Here is a 20,860-nt window from a genome sequence, read left to right on the forward strand (position 1 = left end):
CTTCAAAATGATCAGAACATATAAAATGGTATTCTGTCGGTTGGAAATCTTGCCTCCTGACAGCGTGTAACCATTTTTGTAACAGCTGTGGTTTTGAGAAAGGAAACCTGCAAATAGATGCACAGACATTATGCTAATACTGTGTTACAAAAACATTTATTAAGCAAGTGCACTGACAAACGAAACAACTTATAATATTGACATATCTGTTAAATGTAATATTCGTTCCTTTCTCCAATTTATTTGTACAATTAATCGCTGCACAACTCTTCACCATTGTACTTCTTTTGATTGGAACGTACAGACAGTAGAATTACGAGTAACAAATACTGTATGTACGCCACAACAAATATACAACGTTGAATCAGGGTCTTCACAAACAACAGTACTACACAACACATCAGACTACAACCACTATAATGGCGTCCAGGCGAAGGTTCAAATTATCCCGCGACTGCAGCGCCATCAGTGAGTCTAGTTATTTTTTACAAGGTCTTTGAGTAGCACACAAGTGGCCGCCATTTGTATGCCTGTGCTTGCAGACTGGTCTGAGTAACAGCTATGCGCCTTACAGCTCCGTTTAGTACTGTTTCGCATGAGGGGTAATGCAATCGCGGTCATTTAGTTCATGAACCATCAGAAATCCAACGGTTTGCATACCAATACGTTAGGCGCGACAAAGATAATCCATGCTTGCGTCATAATGCTTTGTACTGCCCCTTCCTGGGCTTCAGTTTACTTTTTCTCGTGGATAATAATCATTACAATTTATCTTTCTCCAATCAAGGACTAGAAGAGTTAACAAAACGCTCCTTTACTTCGCAGACTGTTCCCTTTGTCTTGCCCTGTAGCAAGACCTTTCTATCAGTTCTGTGCATTTCCTATGTGTGTGGTATGCGATATTTTAATTGTAACATGCCACCTCTAATTTCCATGTGTGTTTATGGAAATAGGTGCAAGATTTTACCAGACCCATCTGGCTTCTGGTCTGTAGAATTCCCCTGTTGCCTCCTACAACTCTTTAAATAATAATCAGAAACTCCTGCCACAAAGGAAGAGGTCCGATGCTGGCCATGGTCCAGACAGCAGAAGATTAGTACGATCAAATGTGCCTGTTAATTGGGAATCAAAAGTTAGGCAGCCATTTTAATTTCTACCATGCCTATAGCCATGTTCGTTCTTTTAGAAGTGAACCGACGAAATTCGCAGCATCTACTAAGTCTATAGCAGCATCCGAGTATATATGAATGTTCCTGACATACGCCGAAGCTTTTACTCACAAGTGTGCTTTCAATCGCTGACGCCGCCTCCAGTTGTCCACTTCACAGGTTCCGCTACGTGCTGACAGTGATTTCGATAAGAATGCACGTAGACTATTGCAACTTGGTACAAAGTAGTAGTATGTGTTTCAAATGAACAATATGAGCTGAAGCTGTGTTTTTTTTTGTTTTTTTTACGACAAAAGTAAAGATTACAACACGACCAAACCTGATACACCGTTACAGGAAATATTCAGTATGTTACAAAAGTGTAGGCCGAAGACAACAGTGGAGAAAATGAAAATGAAAATAAGAGCTTTGCGTTCATAGTACTGCCGAGAAATACCTGTCATTTCGATCTCTAAGGGGAAGCGGTGCTACCAGTCAAGATGTATATGTACTGAGTGTGTAGTTTCTTGACTTCGGTTCACGAGTGTACTTGAACTCACGAGTTGCCGAAAACTTCTCTGAAGAAGTATTTGTTTTCCTTATCACAGAGACCTGGTATTTCAATTTTTTATCTACAAGATCTATTACGAACTGATAATTATCCTCGTCGTCCTCAGTTTCTAAAGTAGCATTCGTTCTCTAAAATGTGTTATTTTCTAAAAAATGCCAAGCTTCATCCATTAATCTGCTCATCCATTTTCCCGCCAATATTGGCCGTTTGCTTCTTTCAGTGTTGTTCCCTGCTATATAACGCAGCGGACGTAGAGAAAGCAAAAAAGGTGATTCCTTTTTAGCAATCGACGCCATGACATCTTACTCTGTGCACGCAGTAGGTGCTACTACTGCGGGCTAATCACGTGGGACTTTCTCCGTCAGTATTTTGCGCTCGCTTTGCAACGCTCTTTACGAAGCGTGTAAATGGGCATTGCTCAAATTCACTGCTGTTCTTTCTTGCTGTTGTGGCAGGCTGAAATTGTGTGTTGGCCACAAGGTATGTCTACAATGCCGCTTTGAAGCTCTGCTGCCAGTGAAATTCAGGTGTATGGGTGTGCATCCTTGTGTGGCGGAGCTGTAAACCTCACCCAATATTTATAAGGCTGTTGAAACAACATTCATCAGTACTCAGTTGCAGTGCAAGTGGAGTGGAGTGGAGTGGAGAGAAACATTATTGTTTCTGATATTTATAGCATTTCGTATAATTTTTTGATTTTTTTTCGAGGGGTGAAGGAGATGAGTACAAGATATAAACAAAAATGTAGCTCAACGATCTGTCTTTACCGCTACTTTAAGGGTGAATTTCAATTGTCTATATTTGCTCAAATTCTAGATAACTGAGAATACTGTCCAATGCGTCTTTTCTCATATTTTCTTCAGCTGTTCTGTGAACACAGCAATACAATCTTCACATTTTGTAACCCTTATTTATTTCTAAATAGCGGAGTGTCTTCTTTGGTGAAACTGTGTTCAATAACTTCGCCTTTGTGCGCTGTCATCGGTAACATTTCCATTGCTATCACGCAGTGAAATACTGATTACGTCTTGTCGCTTTTTTTTTTTTTTTTTTTACAAATGACCAGAACCTCTCTGGATTTTCTGTCACTGCATGGATTGTCATTGCATGCAATGATATTAACGGTCGCATCTCTGAACAGGTGATATGTGATTACGTTGCTGCTTTGAGCAGCAGGTTGTGTACACCAACAAAAAAATTAAATACTCGTTTCTGACCATTATTTACTGATCTCAAAGTACTCTGTTAAGGTTTCTCTGCCATCCTTGTAATTGACCCTTAATGTCTGGCCCACCATTTACTACGCCACTAATTACGTGTAAGTTGAACATAGATACAACTGTACTGAAAAAATCATTGAAATGCATCCTAGAGATAAATGGCTATCCTTTAATCACTGTCGGTTATTCTCAGTAACAGACAAAAAATACTGTGCGCCCAATAGAAAAAAAGCGTGGAAAAAAATAAAGGTCCGTCGAATAAACCTGCAAGTTTATGCTGTCTGTATCTCAAGGAGAGGCGAAGCAAATATCAGTAAACATAAAGGTTTTTTTTAAGGTAATATGCAATAAACGGATAACGGGCTATCTTTGGCCCCAGCTAACTCTCCTCCGTCCGGCGCTGATATTGCTGCTTATTAAGCACGCGTAATGGGAACGGAACCCCTGTAGCCAAAATATCCACAAGCCCATACAACGCTGCAATAACGCTGCCAAACTCCACAGTCATAAAAATGTAAAATTTTAATCAAGCTTCGAGAAAGTCTTGGTCTCTTTACTGCCCTGTAAAGAAAGAAAAGTGAACCTCTGCGTTTATAAAGCTAAATTACGTCCTTTCTTTGCTGCTATTGCTGCTGCGCATGCTTTTAATTAAGACTGACTGTTAGTTGCTATGGTGTTTACTTGATGAAGAAGGCTCTGCTCTCAACAGGTGTCACTGAGGTCTGGGGAATGTCCCTCGAACACCACCGTACATCTACGCTTTAGACAGAGAATGAAGCAGCAGTTTGTCGAGAAGCTAATGTCCTAAATTAATATCGCAGCATAGACTTAGATTTACAGGACGAGTGGAAAACGAAAGGACTTTGGAATGATACAGAAATTTATTGAGATAATTTACAGATGCGTAATTTTGTAGCAAACAGCCTCAAGTTTCACATACAAGCGTCATTCTGGTTCGATGCGACTACTCTATTTGTGCTGTGGCAAACATTCCACCGGTAATCAATTTCTTCCCATACTCATGGCATCCAATCGGGCGTAACTTGTGCAACGGCTGCTAGATTCCATTCATCATAACAAAAGCACGTAGTAGACCTGCTTTGTGATTTTTTTGCGTATTCGGTGAGAAATTTACGCTGAACAGCTGTTGCAGAGTTCATTTCATGAAACCAAAACACACAGCGAGCACGCTCCCCGCCAGTGAGAATAGCCATTTTAACTCCACACTACGCTGGCGCTCCTGGTAGCGGAACGGGGTACTGATTCATTACGTGAATCAAACTTTAGGTTTTTTGCTAAAAATGACACATCTGTAAGTTATATCAATAAATTTCTATATCATTTCAATGGGGTAAAGTCCTTTTTGACTCACCCTGTATTTTCATTTACGTGGCTCACTGAAATAAATAAATTCCGGTTACACTGAGAATTGGAAATTAAACAAACAAGACATGTTACGAAAATAGTAATTTCTAAGTCTACCACAGAAACGTGGGTCAACGTAATTACAAAGAACTAAGAGACAGAAAAATATGGTACGGCTACGTGTTTAATTCCTGAAACAATCGGTGGTTTTTATGTAAGTTAAATCCGAAAATCGCGATAAATATAACGCGAAGAGAGTGTACAGGGCTACCTGTAGTCAATAAGTAGGTCTGACCTGGAAAACCAACATACAGTAAGTAGTCCATTTGTACCTAGACGTCTTAGAAGAATTGCGCAGTTGTGTAGAATGAGTCTTCGTACTAACCAGATTTCGTAAAATCCCAAAGCAATCTATGGGGATCAAAGGCGAGCCATTTTAGAAGCCACTATCTAGAATCTAATTAATATTTTGATCTTGGAGGGCTACGCAATCATGCGAGACTATTCAAAAAGAAGGAACAGTTTAAAACATTTATTAATTCCAAACTACAAACGATAGAAACACAATTCCGCCACTCCTGGATAGAAAAAAATTCAAATTTTTATGCATTCCATGTGAGCACCATGTGCTATGCTACAAATATCAAAACGGTAGCTCATTTTGTCCCACACACGAAGCAGCTGGTCTCTCGTTATCGAATTCACAGCTTCAACAATACGACGACGCAGACTTTAAAAACTATCAGGGGGAGGGGGGGGGGAGGGGAGGGGAAGACGACGACACGCGGTCTTTGACTTATGTACAGATAAAAGTCACAACGTGTGACGTCTGGAGATCTGGGCGGCCACCGGCGATGAAGTTTATCTTCTGCTCCTTCTACCAATTCAACGGCCTGGAATGGTGTCATTCAGGTAACGCTAGACGTGATTTCTGTAAGCACGTTCGAAGTTTGAATGACATCATTCCAGGACGTTAGATTGGTGGAGGGGGAGGAGGAGCGGAAGATGAACTTCATCGCCGGTGACCTCCCAGGTCTTCAGACCTCACAACTGATGGCCTCCCACGTCTTCAGACCACACAAAGTGTGACTTATCTGTGGGGTTACGTAAAAGACCTCGTTTCCCCCCCCCCCCATGCCTGATACTTTTTAAAGTCTGCATCATCGCATTGTTGGAGCTGTGAATTCGATAACGACAGACCAGCTGCTTCCTGTGTGGGACGAAATGAGTCACCGTTTTGATATTTGTCGCGTAGCACATGATGCGCACATTGAATGCATAAAAATTTGAACTTTTCTCTTTCCAGGAACGCTGCAATTGTGTTCCTATATTTAGTAGTTGCCGCGCGAAGTGGCCGTGCGGTTAGAGGCGCCATGTCACGGATTGAGCGGCCCCTCCCGCAGGAGGTTCGAGTCCTCCCTCGGGCATGGGTGTGTGTGTTGTTCTTAGAATTAGTTTAAGTAGTGTGTAAGTCTAGGGACCGATGACCTTAGCAGTTTGGTCCCTTAGGAACTCACATTTGAACATTTGATTTAGTAGTCTGGAAGCAATAAAGGTTTTTATTCTGGTCCTTCTTTTTGAGTAGCCCTGTGTGTAAGATGTGTCCGCTCCGAAAAATCTTGGGTTTTTCATGTGTTGGTCGATCGGACATCCGTCCTTATGGGTGCCAACTGCGTTTGGCGTGTCAGGGAGTCGCGCCACGAAGCGCTGACGTCATCATTAGGGCGAATGGGAGTGCTACACGCTATCCGCTAGGAATGTCCAATTTAGTTCCTCGACTGCCTGGGGCTGAGGCTAAAGCCAAACTGTAAAGAAGGAAACCAGCCATCACTTTCGGTCTTCGATTGCAAGGTAAAAGTGTTTCATATGAAGGGGCTGTGTACAGACCAGGTAATCGGTGTCGGTCTAACACGCTGATCATGGCGAATGTTTGACTGAACGACATAAAATTTATAATTGAGAGTTATCTGAATCACATAGTTTTGTGGTACTGCTACATATCAAAGTTTCTAATTTCTACTGAATTTTGGCCAGTCCCCAAAATATTACCTTCTGCTTATGATAGAATTTCACTTCAGACATTTAAAGCGGTTCCTGAAACCTTTTGACCGTTGTGTGAGACATTGTAGAACTATAAGCTTCGTCGGTTTACTGTTTTTCTCTCTTGAAGAAAAATTAATTTTGACAGAGTTCATGTAACAATTTGTTGCAGAATATGATAAATGAATCTGCACCCAGCATATTATACAATTTCTTCCTCAAATTATGGTATGTATACATCTTTCTACAGTACTTCTACGAGAGGATGAGATTTACTCACTCCGTGGAGAAGAATAAAATTTCTGCCAGGTTTGTAATAGGTCTAAATCCAACAATCAATTTACTTTCCACGATTACACGACATACTGATTTAATGTCTTTAATGTCTATCGTAACATCATTCCATGGCCCTCATACCTTGTAATTTCTTCGAGCATCTAGTACTATAGCCCAAATCAATCACACAAGCGATCTCATTTGGGATAAGCTACGCAGGAAAACACTTGGTATTTTTTAAATTTATTTCCTCTACTGTTTTTTGTAGTTAGTGTTCTTAAAATACGTCAGTGAATCCACAAATATTATATTACGATTTTTCGAAAAAGGGACGGGGTGAGATCCTAGGGTAATTTTGTCCGCCCTCCCCCTTGGAACTTTTTGTACCTTCAAAAAACGGTTCCAGGCGAAGACTGAGGCAATTCCTTGTTAATTCAATAGATGGATATTTCTCTAACAGCCGTCGGTCAAAATTATGAAAGTACTCGTTCTGAACTGGTTTTTACGTCTACCGGAAGATGGTCGCATAAAACAACTGATACTTTATGAAAATAATAATTCATTAGGGAAATACGTATTCCTCACAGACGGAAGTCCAATAAACTCTGTGAAAGAGAAATACAATTCACGCAGGAGAGAGAGAGAGAGAGAGAGAGAGAGAGAGAGAGAGAGAGAGAGATCCATTCATCGTGAGTGGCCTAACGCATCGTGGCTGCCTTGGTGTTCAACTATATTTAGCTTAATGGAATGCCCCCATTGTCTTATCGAATAAATTAAATATCTCAGTGGGCCGTAAACTGGGTGATTTAAAAACATCAACCCTAACCAAGTGTAGAGCGGACATGCGATAGCAGGTATATGAGGCTCAGAAATACCTCTGATGGATGTGCAGTCGCTCGTTAAAAATTATTTATAGCATGGAAACGGTCGTGAATCGCATTTTTCGTTGATTTAGGCCCCATATGTCATCACGTTTGACAGCATTCGCCCGGAAGTATCGGACAGCAAGGACGTTCACGATGACGTACTCAACATGCCACACAAAACCTTACGAAGTCTGTCCTTGCAAGTGAAGCATATGGGTGTAGCCCTGACACAAAGTACACTATTTTGTTTAAAACTGCCCTCGAAAACAACGATACTGCATGGTGATGCCACCACCAATTTGGAACTAAACTTAGTGCTTGAGTAGAGATCTTGGTTTTTTCGACTTTGACAAATCCAGTACAGTAAATATAATTAGCCATTCACGGAAGCTGTATTACAAATAGTTTCGTTACTAAACTCATTACATTCCGTTTACACACTGTGGATATTGTCATCTGTGATGGAGAGATTCAGTTTGTTAAGAGGCTGTGGAACTTCATCCTCGTCGTATTAACGAGTAAGAGTGTTCCTTCTGACATTCATCAATACCAATAATAAAACTGTAAAACCGTCGTGTCTGCCTGTTTCTCTGTCTGAACACGCTAACCTCCTAAACTAGTAGAAAATTTTTTGGGGTTTTCATAAATAACTTGAACGTGGCATGGGGCAATATACCGTCTTTATTTAAGCAACATCGGATTAAAAAAAATCATAATTTAAAATTTTAGGATTCTGTTCAGCTTAGTAGTTCCGATGTTTACATGTTAGTGACAGCGTAGTACGCCAAAGAATCAATAGGTGACGCTGTTAGTTTTTTTTACACCAGTGACAGAAGTATTTTTGGAAGTTTACTTCAGTGACAGAAATAAGTTTAGCAATTATATTTTTCGAATACAAACAATGCATTTTCGTGGCTATGATATACGAATTTACTTATTTCGCTTTGTGTATTAAAAACAAAATCGCTTTCCTTCTTTCGATAGGTTTAATTTACTTTTGACTTCTTGGCTAGGAAAAACGAATTTATTGACAAAGTGAGACTATAATGGTTCTGTCTTTACCGACTGATGTTAACGAACCCTAAAAAGCGACGGTGTGTAAAGGCCTTTCTCCCGCTGCTAAGCATGGACGCACAGCCAGTTTAGAATAATTCCGGCATGGTCATTTTTCCTGCACATGATAACACACAATGACAGAACTCCCACTTGTGAACACGTAGATCCTAGAATATGCTGCAGTTGCAAGCTAGCGAAGCCAAGGATTCTTCGCAACAGTAACACGACCTTCAGTAATGGCAGTCCCGGGAGGACCAATGGGAGGAAACTTCACGTTCGTTGTACATGTTACATGACAGTTTACGTACTTTATTTCGTGTGAATGACTTCCTGAGATATTTTCAACTGAGGACACAGACTTGTGGTTCAACTATTCAAGTTGTCTGAGTTTTAAGTGAAAGGTTCACTCTGCATATATCGAAGCATTTTTTATTACGTGAAAAATTGTCAACCAATACATATTTATGTTGTTAGGAAGTTTCATTTCGCTGGAAGTATATTTTAGGGCCCCGATGAGGAAATGTAACTTCCTGGTACCATCAATAAATCGTCTCACTGGCCTTAAAAGCGATTAATAAACGTCACAAAAAAGTTCTTAATAAATGCGATTAGACAGTCTGTGATTTGCGTTATGGTATAGGAGAAACAACTTACGTTACGGCGTACTGTACATGAAGCACGCCAAAATCTACGCCCCTTCTCAAATTTAGGGCAGCTGCTTAGAATGACGGAACCAGCTGTTGTGTTTTGACGAGAAACATACCTGAAACAAAAGAAATGATTACAAATTTTGAGCATTTCAATACAGATACTGTCAAAGGCCTTAGTAAGGGTACCACATTACACAACAGACATCTAATCAAAAAACAGACTTCAAGAAATAGTCAAAATTAATGAAAAGAGGACGCGAGCTGTAGTAATCGCCGATTAGCTAACTGAAGCGCATCATCACGAAGATATGCCATTGGCAGAGGAGTAAAAAGCGACAGAAGCTGTAAATACACAAACATTTGCCATCATTCCTCCTCAAGATCGATTCTGTCGATGTATCGAGTTCCAGAGCAGGGACGCATCTAAGAATCATAATCCCACGTGCTCCTACACATTAGGCTCTGAACACGCCAGTCGCTGGTCACTGGCCACCTTTGTTTCTGCACTAGGTACTGGACTTTTACTTACCAAACAGCGGCACAATATTTAAACGCAGTGTTCTTATCTAAAATACGCTATGGAAGACCCCCCCGCCCCCCCCCCCGCTCCCCCCCACTTCTAGCAGCGGACCAGAGGCAGGTACTCTGAAACTAGATAAAAATTAATAATAATAATAGTTTTATCTTGACTTTGCATAGTAGTGAATGGTCCGAACATAACCGTAAGATGATTTGCAATCACGTGTAAATAAACTAGCCTCTGGCGGCAAGGATAGTTTTTAATTTCTTTATTTCATAGTCGATTTCGGGACTGCTAACCCCATCTTCTCATGCATTTGTTGACAGCGCAAAATTTGGACTGCGTTATCATCGGGCAGTGCCAGGGAGCTACAACGGAAACACCGCACAAGCCGGCACCAGGCAAGCGTGCGGCCGTGCCGTCGACCTCTGCCTCGCAAAGCGCCGCAATGCTACCACAGAGGGCTCGCTCGATGCATTCTCTTCTCCTCCTCTAGATGGGAGGGAAAGCATTCGGTACAATCAGGCGAGCTCTGTTAGGCACTACAGGAGGAAACGTCGGCAGTCAGACCACACACACACACACACACACACACACACACACACACCGCAAGCCCGCCAATTACCGGTCTCCAGACGCACAAAAAGAGGAGGTAACTCGTTTAAACGAAAGCGTGAGCCGAGCCGCTAACCCCTGCTCCCCCGGGGCGGTTCCCCAATTCTGGGCTGGGCCCGCGTTTGCGCAGTCATCGATTGCCGTGTCCGGGGGCCCGCAGGCTCCAAATTAAATGAAATTCAGCCACCGGAAGGGAGACACTCGCGGAATAAAATCGCCTCGCCGCCGGACGAAGGGTGAAAGGGGCGGGGGCAGCGTTTGTTGCGGAAATGAAAAACGGAGGGAAGAACAACCGCGAAAAGGAACAGGGGGCCGGTTAAGACCGTACATTAATTTCATGGAGATTAAGTGCCAGGGGTAAACACAATCGGCCTTTTCTCCCACGCTAACAGCTTCAATCATGCAAACGAATGCGTGAAAATAAAGTGTCTCTTTGAATTTTCCTCCCGCTTATTAAGCTAATTCTGAGGAGCAATGCGAAGTTGCTGCAAAACGTGGTTCGCTAATGGCAGAATGAAGGAAGATTAGGGTTTAACGTCCCGTCGACGACAAGTTCTTTAGAGACGGACCACGAGCTCGTCGGATTGGGGGAAGGAAAACGGTCGTGACCTCTCCAAAGGAACCATCTGGGCATTCGCCTTAAGCGACTTAGAGAAGAAATGGAAAACCTACATCTGCACCGTAAGAACTGGGATTTAAACCATTGTCTCCCCGAGTGTTCTGAGCTACAAGGCGAGACCAGGAAAGCCAAAACTGTATCATTGAACCGACTGTAGTGGAAGATGTAACTACAATAAAATTAATCTTTTATTTTTACGCCTGTATTGCCCATTTACTTTTATGACATGACTAGTTGCGGTCAAAGTGGTTCATATTCTATTCCACGTAGTAGCGTGAGCAATCCGACATATCTATATGGAGAACTCTGGTATATAGAGGTACTGCGATATACTCGCATAGTTCGGAAAACGATCACCTTCGATCGAAACCAGATATGTTATAAAAATAAATGTGCAACTGAGAGGGCAAAATAGGCTGTCTACAATAGTATAATTATGATGGCAATGAGAATGAAATACAAGTGAGCAGGAAATACAGCCACTCGAATTGATGGCAGATGGACTGAGTAATTTTTTGGGCGGGGGTCCCAAAAGGTAAAAAACAGACGATGACCTAAGACTGGTAGATGACGTAAAGGAACTTGCAGATGCAACTTGACTGCATACAGCTGAACACTGTAACGCACGGAAAAGTTGGGGGCAGCCCCGTTCTTAGCTGTAACATAGACTGGGTGATGATGTAGGTCCAATAAGTAATTACCAACATTTTATAACATCAGACGTGATTGTTTATGATAACTTTGTAAAGGGGCTGACACTGACACTCCAGCACAAGAAGTGATGGAATTACAGAGAGGTGCTCTTTTACACTCATCAGACCTAAGTCAGCCATTAACCGTACATTTAAGAGTGTCTGAACTCAAAAGACCTAGTGAACAATCTGTCTCTCTAATAGCAAAACCACAATGACGTCTCCTGTAGCAAAGTGGTGCCTTTAAGATCAAAATTCAGGAACGTCATTTGCACTGTCATCGTATCATCGTATCATCCGCTTTTTAACTCGTGGGAAAGTGTCAGAGGTGCTGAGTGAATTGTATCTCAAATCAAAATTTGGAATATTTTTCTTGTTTCGACATCTTCGGAACTGAGGACAGAACTTACGATATTTTCGAAACTTCATTTACAAATCAGACTCTAGGCTGTATGGAGGAATATTGTTTCACTTGACTAAGTAGATAATTTTAAATATCGATGTATACCTGAGTTCAAACATCACTACGAAGCAAAGAGGAAAATTGATGATAAATAACTAAACACGTCTGTACTTTATGCTTCGGTTATTGAACATGTAACGCAGTGTTTCGTATTTTTGATACCCAGTCGACAGCACGAAAAAGAAAGTTTCCCGACCTGCAGTTTAAAAACTGCTTGTTTGTTATGCAAAATAATTCTTATTTTTTTCGATGTAGACCCTTTCACGCGAATGCATTTCGTCGAACAATTTTCCGAAAAGAAGATTCCAACTCTGATAAGCGATTGTAGAAGATCTGGAAAATGCCTTTCCAAGGCTGGCATAACTCTATTCACTGACACAAAAAATTTTTTCATTACTTTTTTTTTAATACATGAGAATAGATGAAAGTCTGAGCGTGCCTAATAGCGCGGCTGGCCGAACAGCTCATATTCCATTGTCAAAACATCTTTACAAGAAAGGTGCCAATTTTTTTTCATTTTTGTTTTACTTTGAATCCAAAAGACTTGAGTAATAATCCCAAATTTTTGTTCCACCATTTGCATGGTTATCAATAAGAAAATCGATTTTGCATTCAATAAAACAATGGCAGCAGTCTTGCCGGAAAGTGGAATACCTTTCCAAACCACTTTTGCGGGACATCGTGGACTTCAGTTAGACCCAGCGAACGAAAGCGGATGGGCAGTTTTTAAAATTATCCAAAAATTAGTAAAAAATCGATATTCAGAGTCTGACTTCTGAATGCATGTGACACAAGCATTCCCATGTATTTGCTTCCACATGACTACAGTACCAGATACTACTACCGTCCAATAATGCATTCTTGATTTTGTATGTTTAGAAATACAGGAGCTTGAGTATCATAATCACACATCTGTGGTGGAATTCGCTCTCAGGAAAAATTTTTAAAAAGTGAATTCTAAAAGGTTTCTACGTTGAAAGTAAGTACAATCAGCTGCAGGCCAAAAATCTTCTTCTTGCTCTCATAAGGACGGAGGAAGATAAACGTTCAACATTTCCCGCCGACGAGTTCACTCGAGATGGAACACGTGAAGGATAGGAAAGGAAAACGGCCCTTTCGTTTTCTAGTGAACCATCTCGGCATTTGGCTGAAGCGATTTAGGGATACCACAGTCAACCTACACCACCGTCCTCCCGAAAACGTATCCGGTGTCTACTGCCCCCCCCCCCCCCCCTCTTTATTTCTCAAATAATTTATGGGCCATTCTTAATATGTCGTGCCACTCGAAAAGCCATATATCGGTCTATTTGGTACAAGCACGCTTGAGAGATGTTACTCTGGGAAGGTACAGAGGAAGATTCAGCCATTACCAGGCATTCGCAAAGATTTACAAGACACAAACGAGACTATACACATCGTAAGACAGCTATGTTGCACTTCCTCGGCGTTCACGCAAAACTCAGAACTTGTAAGCCTGTTTCTATGGAGCCGTAATGAAGTTACTCGAAAGACCGGCAACCCCTGACAGTCTGAGCTTCGTGAATAATTGATAATGCATGCACTTTGCGCACAACGCTGCAAGGGAGCAGAACGGAACTACACCGTACACTGTTGGCCCCTGCTCTCCTCTCCACCACCTCTTTTACCTTACAAGAATTACTTAACGATTCCACATAATAGTAATATTGTTTCACTACATATTAAGTGGAGTTAAGAGACGTTGGGAGAAGAGGCAGCTGATACTTCCACATATGTAATATCTTGTGAAGGCAGTATCTATTATTTGACAATCGATATGTTACACTGATCCACTGTCCAAACTGGAATTTCTAGTCCCGCTGTGAACACGAGTGTCGACTTCTATCCTTGTGTCCCCGAATTGTCTCACGGCTATCTGCATACTGCTTGTACAGTGCCTCGCATGAAAGTAAATACATACTCGTGCATAAAAAAAAGGTTTTGCATCACGCCGGTTCCCAGAACTCCTGAAGAGAGACGTTGACTGTGTATATTGTATCACAGACACAGTCCCTTTGTTCAGAGAAGTCACTAAACCCGCCCAAAGATGTAAACAACCAAACACGAGCAGCACCTATTAGACGGATGGAGTCCGATAGCCGGTCAGTTCCAGTCGTTCCACCAGGAAGGAGGTACACGGCACGTATTGTCTGTAGTTCAACCATGCCTACACGGTCAATACTACTGTCCGATCGTATCCGCACTGTTACCCTGTGTCAGGAAGGGCATTCAACAAGGGAAGAGTCCAGGCGTTGTGGAGTGAACCAGTGCGACGTTGTTCGGACATGGAGGAGATACAGAGAGAGACAGGAACTGTCGATTACATGCCTAGCTCAGGCCGCCCAAAGGCTACTACAGCAGTGGATGACCGCTACCTACGGATTATGGATCGGAGGAACCCTGACAGCAACGCCACCACGTTGAATAATGCTTTTCGTGCACCCACAGCACGTCGTGTTACGACTGAAACTGTGCACAATAGGCTGCATGATGCGCAACTTCACTCCCGACGTCCATGGCGAGGTCCATATTTGCAACCACGACACCATGCAGCGCGATACAGATAGGCCTAACAACATTCCGAATGGACCGCTCAGGATTGGCATCACGTTCTCTTCAACGATGAGTGTCGCATTTGCCTTCAAACAGACAATCGTCGGAGACGTGTTTCGAGGCAGCCCGGTCAGGCTGAACGCCTTAGACACACTTGTCCAGCGAGTGCAGCAAGGTGGAGGTTCCCTGCTGTTTTCGGATGGCATTATGTGGGGCCGACGTACGCCGCTGGTGGTCATAGAAGGCGCCGTAACGGCTGTACGATACGTGAATACCATCGTCCGACCGACAGTGCAACCATATCGACAGCATAATGGCGAGGCATTCGTCTTCATGGACGACAATTCGCGCCTATCGAGCACATCTTGTGAATGACTTCCTCCAGGATAACGACATCGCTCGACTAGAGTGGACAGCATGTTCTCCAGACATGAACCCTACCGAACATGCCTGGGATTGATTGAAAAGTGCTGTTTATGGACGACGTCACCCACCAATCACTCTGAAGGATCTACGCCGAATCGCCGTAAGCAGTGAGACAATCTGGACCAACAGTGCCTTGATGAACTTGTGGATAGTATGCCACGACGAATACAGGCACGAACAATGCAAGAGGACGTGCTACTGGGTATTACAGGTACCGATGTGTACAGCCATCTGGACCAACACCTCTGAAGGTCTCGCTGTATGGTGGTACAACATGCAATGTGTTGCTTTCATGAGCAATAGAATGAGCGGAAATGTTTATGTTAATCTCTGCAAAGCTTTTTTGATGTGTTTATATGCGCTGTCACTGTCACATCCTCTTCCAGTGTTGTCCAATCTCCACTTTCCTCTTATAAGTTCACTATTTCGCATTCACATTTCCTACACTTTTGTGTCTTGATTTAAAGAAAATGAAATTCGTAGCAATATGCTAACCGAATTTTTATCAAAAGCTTGTTCAAAAACGTCGGGTCTTATTGAACGTTTTCTCAAAAGGAACAACATTCGTTTCACATAGTGTAATTTACTATCAGTCTCCACGTTTTCGATATGTACAGGAATAGTGATCCACAAATGTTGATTTTAAACGTAAATCAGTTTATGAAGTCTTGTACGATTAATATCAAGCACTGAGTTTAAGAAAATTAAGAAAATTGTGTAAGTTACTGAAAATTGTGTAAGTTACTGAATGAGAATCCGTTTCCATATTGAAAAGCACTGTTTGCAATCAAGCAGCGATAAGAATCATCTATCTAAAGGCGATAGGATCGACTCTTGTTTATTCGAATCGATAAATCGAAGCGATTCTTATGAGAGCGCTCGCAAGCACACTGTAAATCGAAATAAGCACATATCTTACACTCGGTTATTCGAACTGTTTCGTCAATTGTTTCGTACTCCAATTTTTCGAGACACTCCACTGTTACTCAACGATGGCTAAAAACAGATGTGGCGAATACCTTGGGTATTGTGTCCACTCCGTAGACTATCCTGAAGCAGAAATGTCGCTGAAAGCGTATCATACAGGGTGATTCAAAAAGAATACCACAACTTTAAAAATGTGTATTTAATGAAAGAAACATAATATAACCTTCTGTTATACACCATTACAAAGAGTATTTAAAAAGGTTTTTTTTCACTCAAAAACAAGTTCAGAGATGTTCAATATGGCCCCCTACACACACTCGAGCAATATCAACCCGATACTCCAACTCGTTCCACACTCTCTGCAGCATATCAGGCGTAACAGTTTGGATAGCTGCTGTTATTTCTCGTTTCAAATAATCAATGGTGGCTGGGAGAGGTGGCCGAAACACCATATCCTTAACATACCCCATAAGAAAAAATCGCAGAGGGTAAGATCAGGGCTTTTTGGAGGCCAGTGATGAAGTGCTCTGGCACGGGCTGCCTGGCGGCCGATCCAGTGCTTGAACCAATTTCAGACGATAAGGTTTCATAACTAACCTCTTTCGTAGGACTCTCCATACAGTTGATTGTGGAATTTGCAGCTCTCCGCTAGCTCTGCGAGTCGATTTTCCTGGGCTGCGAACAAATGCTTGCTGGATGCGTGCTACATTTTCATCACTCGTTCTCGGCCGTCCAGAAAAACACCCATTCTCTGTAAACTGTTTATACCAACGTTTAATACACCACCTATCAGGAGGTTTAACACCATACTTCGTTCGAAATGCACGCTGAACAACTGTCGTCGATTCACTTCTGCCGTACTCAATAACACAAAAAGCTTTCTGTTGAGCGGTCGCCATCTTAGCATCAACTGACGCTGACGCCTAGTCAACAGCGCCTCAAGCGAACAAATGCACAACTAAATGAAACTTTATAGCTCCCTTAATTCGCCGACAGATAGTGTTTAGCTCTGCCTTTTGTCGTTGCAGAGTTTTAAATTCCTAAAGTTGTGGTATTCTTTTTGAATCACCCTGTACAGAGGAAGGAAGCGGATCCGGCTAGATGTGTTCCTGCATCTTGACGACGCTTAATGAAATGGATAAGTCAATAAAGAGGACGAAGCTTACCTGTTGCAGATTATGTGCTTAAACAGACGGGCAAGCTAACCGTTAAGAGCCTCAGAATGGAAGAATGAACTAGAAAGCCTCCTGGTAAATTACAATCCACATGAGTTTTTCAATACTGACGATACGGGGATTTTTCCCCCCCAGCTGTCTCTCCTGCCACGCGTTAACTTGTGAAGATGAAAAATCTCGTGGTGGAAAACTTAGCAAAGAAGTACTTTGTAGCAACACAGTCGTCTGCAGTATAAATGGATGCGTCTAGGAAAATAAAAAGTTTTGATAGTGAAATCTGGTAACTCTAAATGTATCAAATTACTTGTGTGTCTTCGAGCTCCTACGAAAAATCGAGGATGACCATAGCATTGCTCAGTGAGTCACTGTTGGGCCTGTGAAAAGCCATGAAAAATGTAATAAAAGGACAGTTTTTCTGTACAATTTGGCAGTTCATAATTACCTAGCACCGCTAGGTAACATGAAACTTTGTTTTTTCCACTGCGAACTCCACTTCGGAGCTGCAACCGTTTCACCAGGGGTCAATTCATGATTTCAGAAATTCGTACCGCAAAGAAGTCGTGAAAACGGTGTTAGACAGCATAAAGAATGAAAGAATGTTACCCTGAAGACGATTTTAAACTGTTCCTAGAAATGCAAATTCGTCAAAGAGTCACAGAACCGTTTTCAAACAAACGAGAATGGAAGAATGGACTTTAGTTTTCGGGATACCTTTGGGGAGAGCGAGGGTCTTTCCTCCGACAGAAAGGAAAATGTGAAATTTAATGATTTCGCACAATTTGGCAATGATGCAGGTCTATTTGGTGCAGGACTGAGGTTCGAGTGCTTCCGTGTGACAAGACAGAAGATGACGCGGAAAGAAGAAGGAGGAGGAGGAGGAGGAGGAGGAGGAGAATGAGAAAAGCAAGAATTACAAAAAAAAGGCAAAAGTAGTGAATGGAAACGCTGTGCATGTAAATCGTCGGAACGGAAGTATACACTGATGCATTTTCGGAAAATATGCTTCACTATGAACAATGGAGTCCATTTAAGCAAAATGTGATCGCTGACTTCATTGCAAAATGAAATTTAAGTTTTTTATGTGTATTCTGAAATTTCTATGTGTCTCGTTTTAACGGACAAAATAAATAGAATTTAATAAAACTGGAAGAAAAATAAACTTTCTTTTGAATTATAGTCACCTTGTAAAGAAATAAGGAAACATTAAAAATCAATACAAACTAGACTATTCATGTTCATCGGATATCGCACTAAACTGTTTAGCTTACTGGCCGCCTCGAGAGCTGCTGTCGTAATGTACGACAAAAAGTACTAGCAGTGACTTCGCCATACCCACACACTGCCATCGAATCGCCACATTGTGTACCGTGATTCGTCACTCCACACAACGTTTTTCCAGTGCTCAGTCGTCCAATTGTTCACGCTCCTTACACCAAGCTAGGCGTCGTTTGGCGTTTACCGGTGTGTTGTGTGGCTTATGAGTAGCCGCCCGACCATGAAATCAAAGTTTTCTCACCTCCCGCCTAACTGTCATAGTACTTGCAGTGGATCCTGATGAAGTTTGGAATTCCTGTGTCATGGTCTCGATAGATGTCTGCCTATTACACATTACGACCCTCTTCAACTGTCGGCGGGCTCTGTCAGTCAACAGACGAGGTTGGCCTGTATGCTTTATTGCTGTACGTGTCCCTTCACGTTTCCACTTCACTATCACCTCGGAAAAAGTGGACCTAGAGATGTTTAGGAGTGTGGAAATCTCGCGTACAGATGTATGATACAAGTGACACCCATCACCTGACCACGTTCGAAGTTCGTGAGTTCCGCGGAGCGCCCCATTCTGCTCTCTCACGACGTCTAATGACTATCGAGGTCGTTGATATGGAGTACTTGACAGTAGGTGGCAGCACAATGCACCTAATATGAAGAACGTATGTTTTTGGGGGTGTCCGGATACTTTTGATCACATAATGTAAGTTGTGAACACAAAAGCAATTTTGCGCATCTGAATGCCTACCGCAAAGATATTTCTGCTCTATGGAATAAACAGCGGGGACGCGGCTGTGATGTGGTACAGCCTGCTTTAAGGGGACCCGCCAGCAGCAGCAGCAGCAGCAATACTCCGGCCCGAGTCTCGTTGCATTTTATACAGGCGGCAGCGAGCCTACCGCTCGGCTCCTTCAGAAGCCAGAGCACCCGCCTTAAAATTAGGCGGCTAACGAACGTGGCTCTCCACGCCACGCCTCTCGCATTATGCACGCCGCGCGTCGCTTTTAATTAGCGACGGCACAGAAAGCGGCAGCGCGCCTTAACCCGGCCGCCGCTGCCGCCGCCGCCGATCGAAAATCCCACGCCGAGCTACCCGAGTCTTTGAAGTACCAACGCGGTAACCTGGGCGGTTACACGATGGAACTAAAGCGCACTAGATGATGTGGATTATTTTTGGCATTTGGAGCGTCTGAAAGTCGGCAAATCACTGCACTATTTCCTAAGAAAATCGCTAAAAATTTAATGTGGTACTTACCTTGCTTAAACGCAAGGCTTTTTTTTTAAAAAAAAAAACAAATCTTCGATCTGTCTTTAAATTAAAACCATTGAGAAAATCCGGTGAAGTTTTGCTCAGTGTCTCTAGTATGCCCATCTACAGCGTCATGTCACAGTTTTCATTTCGGAGTGCACAATGAGGACTTCAAGATGGTTAGAGAATGTCTTCCGCCAAATGTGAGTGCCTGCCGAGAGGTTTCGCCTGATTTCATGCAGCCCACATAACGTAACCGTCATGCTTTTCCTGATTCATGACAATTCTCGGCTGCACACTGCAGGAGTAACGAAGACTATACTGCACCGTTTTCGATGGCAAGTGTTTGATCATCCATCATATAATCCTGAGTTGGCTCCCTCTTGTTTTCATCTCTTCACACACACGAACCGCTGGCTATGAGGTCAGCATTTTGGCACATACAATGAGATGCAGACCAGTGTACGAAATTGGCGGAAAGCTCAGGCGACTGCCTTCTATGACGAGAGTATTGGAACGTTGGTACCACGCTACGACAAACTTCTGAAGTGCGTTTAAAATTAATTGCGACTTTTGACGTTTGGCTCATAGGAGGGGACGTGACGCCATTGCCGAGGTAACACCAATGGCGAGCCGGCTTTCCCTACCACACCGCCAGCAGTTCGGTTGATACAGCCGCCCTGTTGCCACCCTGTGGATAGACAGACCCATATGGTGTCGCGCGATGCGTCCATGTTCGTTATCTCTCGTTGTAAAGTAGTCTTTTGCAGCGTTGACGTTATCTGCAGTCATCAGGTACTGTGAACAAGTGTTTTTGTTGGTGCTGCATTAATGGTAAGAGCGCAGCCCATCTGTCCACGAGATTCATATTAAATATGGTTGTCAAAGAACAGGTCCACCGGCTGTAAAGATTAAATGTACTTCTGCAAAAAATTCCTCCGAATTCATTAACAGTAATGGACAATGTACCACACCACTCTGTTGTGATGCATAAAGCTACAACAATGCACTGCAAGAAAGCCGTTATTTTGCTCTGAATGCAAATAAATGTTCCACTGAATAAGGTTGAACCTAGTTTGTATAAATAGAGCGACGTTAATGGAACTTTTAGTATTGTAAAAGCAGAAAGCTCCACGCTACCAGGT

General features: G+C 42.5%; 1 protein-coding gene across 6 annotated transcripts in view; it reads right to left on the reverse strand.

The window, feature by feature from the left end:
* Positions 1-20,860, reverse strand: part of LOC124777906 (stress-activated protein kinase JNK) — a 718,838-nt gene that overhangs the window by 429,316 nt on the left and 268,662 nt on the right. Inside the window, exon 2 of one of the 6 annotated variants that reach the window (XM_047253454.1) lies at positions 9,197-9,305. The exons of the other annotated variants lie outside the window; for them this stretch is intronic. The gene's annotated coding sequence lies outside the window, so the exon portion shown is untranslated. The remainder of the gene's footprint in view (positions 1-9,196; positions 9,306-20,860) is intronic. 6 annotated transcript variants of the gene reach the window in all.

Source organism: Schistocerca piceifrons, chromosome 2, assembly GCF_021461385.2.
Source record: "Schistocerca piceifrons isolate TAMUIC-IGC-003096 chromosome 2, iqSchPice1.1, whole genome shotgun sequence".
Lineage (NCBI taxonomy): Eukaryota > Metazoa > Arthropoda > Insecta > Orthoptera > Acrididae > Schistocerca > Schistocerca piceifrons.